The sequence below is a fragment of the Neofelis nebulosa genome, chromosome X (assembly GCF_028018385.1).
Source record: "Neofelis nebulosa isolate mNeoNeb1 chromosome X, mNeoNeb1.pri, whole genome shotgun sequence".
Taxonomy (NCBI): Eukaryota; Metazoa; Chordata; class Mammalia; order Carnivora; family Felidae; genus Neofelis; species Neofelis nebulosa.
Window position 1 is genome coordinate 98,553,828 of NC_080800.1, and position 6,756 is coordinate 98,560,583.

Consider the following 6,756-nt stretch of genomic DNA (forward strand, 5'->3'; position numbering starts at 1 on the left):
GTATGTATGTATGTATGTAAGTAAACTCTACTCCCAACTTGGGGCTTAAGCTCATGAATCCTGGATCAAGAGTCACATGCTTGGGGCGCCTGGGTGGCTCAGTCGGTTAGGCGTCCGACTTCAGCTCGGGTCATGATCTCACGGTTCATGGGTTCAAGCCCCGCATAGGTCTCTGTGCTGACAGCTCAGAGCCTGGAGCCTGCTTCGAATTCTGTGTCTCCCTCTCTCTCTGTTCCTCCCCCACTCATGCTCTGTCTCTCTTGCTCCTTCAAAAATAAATAAAAACATTAATAAAAAAAAAAAAAAAAGAGTCGCATGCTTTACTGACTGAGCCAACCAGGCACCCCTGGATAAGCGTGTGTGTGTATGTATGTGGGTAGGTAGGTATGTAGTTTTAACAAGGATTTTAATTCTTTCTTTTTTTTAAATTTCATTTTAAGTTTATTTATTTATTTTGAGAGAGTGAGCAAGCATGGGGGGAGGGGCAGAGAGAGAATCCCAAGCAGGTTCCCCACTGTCAGTGAGGAGCCGGATTCGGGGCTCGAACCCACGAACCGTGAAATCACGACCTGAGCCAAAACCGAGAGTCGGAGGCTTAACCGACTGAGCCACCCAGGCGCCCCTGGAGTAGGTATTTAAAAGCATGCATGAACTGAATGTGATGTATTTCATTTCCTCTACAACTCCTGATACTGAGTGTTTGTGATTCGCTCACCTCAGAAGGGAGCTTGCAAGATGCATATGCACGTGACTGAAGCCAGCACCCAGGCTAATATATCTGAAAAAAAGTATGTGGTCAGAAATAATTAGCCATGTTTGGAAAGTAGGTTTTTTGTTTGCTTTTGAAAAGGAGTTTATGTTTCAATAATCTCTACACCCAGTGTGGGGCTCAAACCCACAAACCCGAGATCAAGAGTCGCATGCTTCATGGGCTGACCCAGCCAGGCGCGCCTGGAAAGTAAGTTTCGAACCTTGGGTCTTTGTGAGAGGAAAATGGGATACATAATCCCCGGTTTATGGGACTTTCCCATTACCAGAAGGAATATGATTTCTTTAAAGTAAAAAAAAATAATAATGAGGGTCACCTGGCTGGCTCAGTTAGAAGGGCATGCAACCTACATTTATTATATTTATATCTACTTTAATGTTTATTTACTTTAGTATTTATATTTATATGTAATATTTAATGTGTAAATTTAATTTAATTTACTTATGTTTATTATCGATAAGGATAATATATTAATGAATAAGGATAATATATCAATGGTATATAAATATTATATATAAATACATATTTTCTCCTTTTTTTTTTTTTTTAGTAGGCTTCACACCCAGCGTGCAGCCCAACACGGGACTTGAACTCACGACCCTGAGATCAAGACCTGAGCTGAGATCAAGAGTCAGACGCTTAACCGACTGAGCCACCCAGGTGCCTCCAAACCATGTATTTGCATGTATATATAAATTAGGGTGGACTTCTGTGCGGAGACCCTCTATAAGATGGGGGATAGCAACGTCCCTGCCATAGAATTGGTGAGAGGACATAACATATGTAAGTACCTGGCACAATGTCTGGCCACAGAAGCCCTCAGAAATGCCCACTGCTTTTATTTCATAACACGTCCTATTACCACAGCATAACCCGCGGTGTAGGTGGCATGATGGAAAAAGGCATGATTAGAAATGACACATTCTCTGGGTGCCTGGGGGGCTCAGTTCGTTGAGCATCTGACTCCTGATTTCGGCTCAGGTCATGATCTCACTGTCAGGAGATAGGGCTCCGTGCTGTAAGACCCCACTGGGGATTCTCTCTCCCTCTCCCTCTCCCTCCGCTTCTCCCCTGCACGTGCGTATGCACACGCACACTCGCGTACTCTCTCTCTCAAAATAAGTAAACGTTAAAAAATTTAAAATTATAGAAAAGAAATTACACATTCTCATTCTTTTAGAGACACTGAAATATATACGAATGCAACAATGTGGTGTCTCTATTTGCATCAAAATAATTATGTTGAACTGGTTAGGGTATTGATGAAACAAGGCAGGCTGTGAATAAGTTGAGACTGAGATTAGTCCATGAGGTATGTCTTGTAATTCTCTCTGCTTTTGTGTACGCTTGACATTTCACGTAATAAAAAACATGTTTTTATGGGTTTTTTTTTAAGTTTTATTTACTTAAGTAATCTCTGCGCTCAACGTGGGGCTTGAACTCGTGACCCCAAGATCAAAAAGTCACATGCTCTAGGGGCGCCTAGGTGGCTCAGTCAGTTGAGTGCCCGACTTCAGCTCAGGTCATGATCTCACAGCTTGTGAGTTCGAGCCCCGCATCGGGATCTGTGCTGACAGCTCGGAGCCTAGAGCCTGTTTCAGAGCCTGTTTCGGATTCTGTGCCTCCCTCTCTCTCTGCCCCTCCCCCACTCACGCTGTGTCTCTCTCCTTCAAAAATAAACATTAAGAAATTTTTTTTTTTAAAGTCACATGCTCTTCCAACTGAACCAGCCAGGCGCCCCTAAAAAACATGCTTTTAAATGATCAGGGTTATAAACTCAAATGCTGACAGACACAGGTGACAGGAGACCAGCAAGGAGAGTGGAGACTGGTGAACTGAGAAAGAATAGATCTTTTTCAAAGGGGATGGCCAGTACTCAGCTCCAGCTGAGTGTACTGGGGGGAATGTTGGGCCAAGACTACTAGATTTTCCAGTTGTTTTTTTTTTTTTTCAAGACTGGCCCCAAATCCAAATGTTTATATGAAACCTTCCATTCTTTAAATGTTGGCAACTAACTGGGGCGTCTGGGTGGCTCAGTCAGTTGGGCGTCTGACTTTAGCTGGGGTCATGATCTTGCAGTTCGTGAGTTTGAGCCCCGCGTCGGGCTCTATGCTGACAGCTCAGAGCCCAGAGCCTGCTTCGGAGTCTGCGTCTCCCTCTCTTTCTGCCCCTCCCCACTCACACTCTGTCTCTCAAAAATGAATAAATGTTAAAAATTTTTTTTCAATGTTGGCAACTAACTGAAATATGTATCAAGAAGTGTGCTGGCCCTCTTATGTGGATCCTGAGAAACGTAACAGAAACCCATGGAGGAGGGGAAGGGAAAAAAAAAAAAAAAAGAGGTTAGAGTGGGAGAGAGCCAAAGCATAAGAGACTGTTAAAAACTGAGAACAAACTGAGGGTTGATGGGGGGTGGGAGGGAGGGCAGGGTGGGTGATGGGTATTGAGGAGGGCACCTTTTGGGATGAGCACTGGGTGTTGTATGGAAACCAATTTGACAGTAAATTTCATATATTAAAAAATAAATAAATAAATAAATAAATAAATAAATAAATAAAAAAAGAAGTGTGCTGGCCATCTAAAACAGGCCTGCAGAATAGATTAGATTCAGGCTGCAGCTGCCAACGTGCAACCTTTGCCTGAGAAGCTGACATTCAACAATTTTCATTCTCTGGGGCAGAAGAATGTAATCGAAAGCACCCCTAAAGCTAACAATCCCAGGATGCCATTGTTCTACCCTCTTCTGTTTACAAGTCCTGCTCCCACACGTGCTTTGTTCTCTCCTTCTCTGTCCGTGACTGTGAGTTTCTCTCGCTTGGTCCTTCACTCTGCTTACCTAGTCCTGATCTCAAATTTCTGACCACCGAGGACCAAGACATCTGAGTGTCCAGGGCAGGAGGCCCTACGGTAATAAATCAGACCCCACTTGACCTGATCATACTCGCAGGAACATTTTGTAGCTGTTCCTAATGATAAGTGGGCGTCTTTGGGAGAGACTCAGGAAATACTGTGCCTCAGAGACAAGGCAACAGGCTGGGAAGTTCAGAGTACCCTGGAGAAGAAAAGTGGGATTTCATGAAACTTCTATGTCTTGTGGTCAAAAACAATCTCCTGAGGTTCAGCAGTTCCTTCAATCTCCTGTGGTTCTTTTTCTTCTATTAAATGAAGTAAAATTTAAATTTAAGATTTTTCATCTTGTTTACCACATATGTAGTATGATTCCAGTCTTATTAGATTCGCTCTGCAAACACACAGCCGTTCACCCTTTTTTCTTCATCCTTGTGTGTGTAGGGATGTCTGTAAGAATATCAAGCGATATTGAATATCCCAATACCAACTCTGATTATTTCTTCTTCATGAAATGTGAGTAGATTTGTTCTTTCGGCTTTGGACTCCCACGAATTCCTTGAATTTTCATAATGCCAATCACGCCTGTGACTAAAATAAAATATTATATAAAAGAGCAAAAGAACAGAAATTCAAAACATTTTAAATGCATCAATATTTTAATCTTGTTGATTTTCAAGACTGGAAAATAAATTTGCCCTGGCAGATAAAGTGCAGAACTTTCATTTATATTTGAATTTCGAATAAACAACAAATAATGTTTTAGTATAAAGATGTCCTGAATATTGCATGGGACATTCTCATTGAAAAAATAGTGTTATTTGTCTGTAATTAAAACATGATTCAGCCTCCTGTATTTTTTATACTGAATAATGCAGCAGCAATATAAACATATTGCCATTTCTATAGAAAATACTTTCAATACTTTGTACTTTTTTTCCCATTCCATTCACATTTTTCTTTTAATTCAGGAGAGATTAAAAAAATATGTGCTTTGAGGGGCGCCTGGGTGGCTCAGTTGGTTAAGCATAGGACTGTTGATTTCGGCTCAGGTCATGATGTCACGGTTGGTGAGATTGGGTACTGTGTTAGGCTCGTGCTGAGAGTGGAGCCTGCTTGGGATTCTCTCCCTCTTTCGCTGCCCCTCCCCGCTTGTTCTCTCTCTCTCTCTCTCTCTCTCTCCTCTCTCTCTCTCAAAATAAATAAATAACATTTTAAATATATATATGTGGGGGCACCTGGGTGGCTCAGTCAGTTAAGCATCTGACTTCAGCTCAGGTCATGATATCGAGGTCCGTGTGTTCGAGCCCCGTGTCAGGCTCTGTGCTGACAGCTCAGAGCCTGGAGCCTTCTTTGGATTCTGTGTCTGCCTCTCTCTCTGCATCCTCCCCTACTCATGCTCTGTCACTCTCTGTCTCTCAAAAATGAATAAATGTTAAAAGAAAAAAAATTTTTTAAATGTATATGTGCTTTGACTTGAGCCATTTCTATATTATTGCACATGTATTATATATACACATATATACCTAGAGATATAGGACACAGTACACAGCCTGTATCATGTAATATGTGATACACACACACACACACACACACACACACACACACACCCTAATGCAAGCTGAATGGACTGTACTGTCAAACCCAGCTCTCTGTGAAATGTCTTCTGGTCCATCGCCTCTCCCTTCAGTCGTTTCAGGCACCGGGCTGAGAAAGGACACGGTCTCTTATTCAGCTTAGACTCCAATCTCCGAGGAACCGGAAGGATGCAGGGAACTGGGTACTTCCGAAGTTCATTTCCTTGGATGCCCACAGCCTGTTCCGTCGTGGGCAGGACCCCACTCTAGGCGCGGGAGGGGCTTTGTCGACTTCCCTGGAACTGGTTCCAAGTCTCCGATTTGGGCAGGTGTGTGGCATCGCGTTCCAGAAGCCAAGGCACCACTCGTGGCGACAGTGACTCCAGTGGCTCCAGTGGCGGGTTTGCACCCCCAAGAGCGGGAGGCCTGGAGCTCTGGGGGTAGGGGGGCAGTGTCACAGTTGGTCAAAGAGTCTGGAGCCCCCCAAATCTGCCCGCTCCCCTCGGGGCAGCCGCTCTCACTCTCACCCTTGCTCTCCATCCAGTAACTGGAATGGTCTGAGCCATTAGCGTGGTGGCCTTGACCAAGGCTCCTGAAACCAGTCATACCCATCCCTCTCCTGATCCGCACATGCCCTCTGTGCCACGGGGCATCCTCTTCTCTTCTGTCGCGTCTGCTCCCCGCGCCCGCCCTGCCCCCCAACCGGAGCGGGAGCAACAAGCCATGGCCTGGCCCCTGGGGACAAGGAGAGGGAGGAGGTGAGTGAGACGGACGCACCTTTGCCTTGAGGAGCCCACCTGACTTTAGCGTCCCCTTCATCGTTCATCCCGCTCTGGAGCGATCCCATTGAAGCGTTTTCTGTCTTCCTTGCACCCATTTTCATCCTTGTCTTCAATCCTTCCAGTCGAGCCCTTATAAATCCTACTCCCTTACATTCTCACACTTACTCGAGTCCCTTCATATGGTGCCCTGGCCTCCCGCTCACCTTTCCACCTCCCGACTTGGGGCCGACAAAGCCAGCGGCTCCTACCTACTGGAATTTACTTGTTTACTTTAATTTTATTTTACTTTAGTTAATACTTTTCCAGCCAGGTCAGGCGAAGCAGCCCTGACGATCAGCGAGGTGATGAGAGGCCCCGTGCAGATCGCCTTCAGGGCAGGAACTTACTTGTTTTACGTTTCCTTTTGACACCATGTTTTATTCCCCCACTAGATTCCTGCATGGAAGGAAGGAGCCCCATTTTTTTAAGTGTTAAATTCTAATTCCAGTATAGTTAACATACAGTGCTATATTAGTTTCGGGTATACAATATAGCGAGTCAACAGTTCTATACATTACCCAGTGCTCATCATGGGGAGTGTAGTCTAGGCGTACATCAGTACATCCAGGAGTACTCTGGAATTCATCACAGAATTCCAAGGGCCTGACACTCAGTAGGCACTCAGCAGCTGCCTGGGGGATGATGAACAAACGGCTTTAGTTTGAGATAATAACAGATCTGTAAGTGCAAATTCTTTGTTGGGAGTTGGGGAAGGTGGAGAAAAAGGGTTACAAGTGGGAGA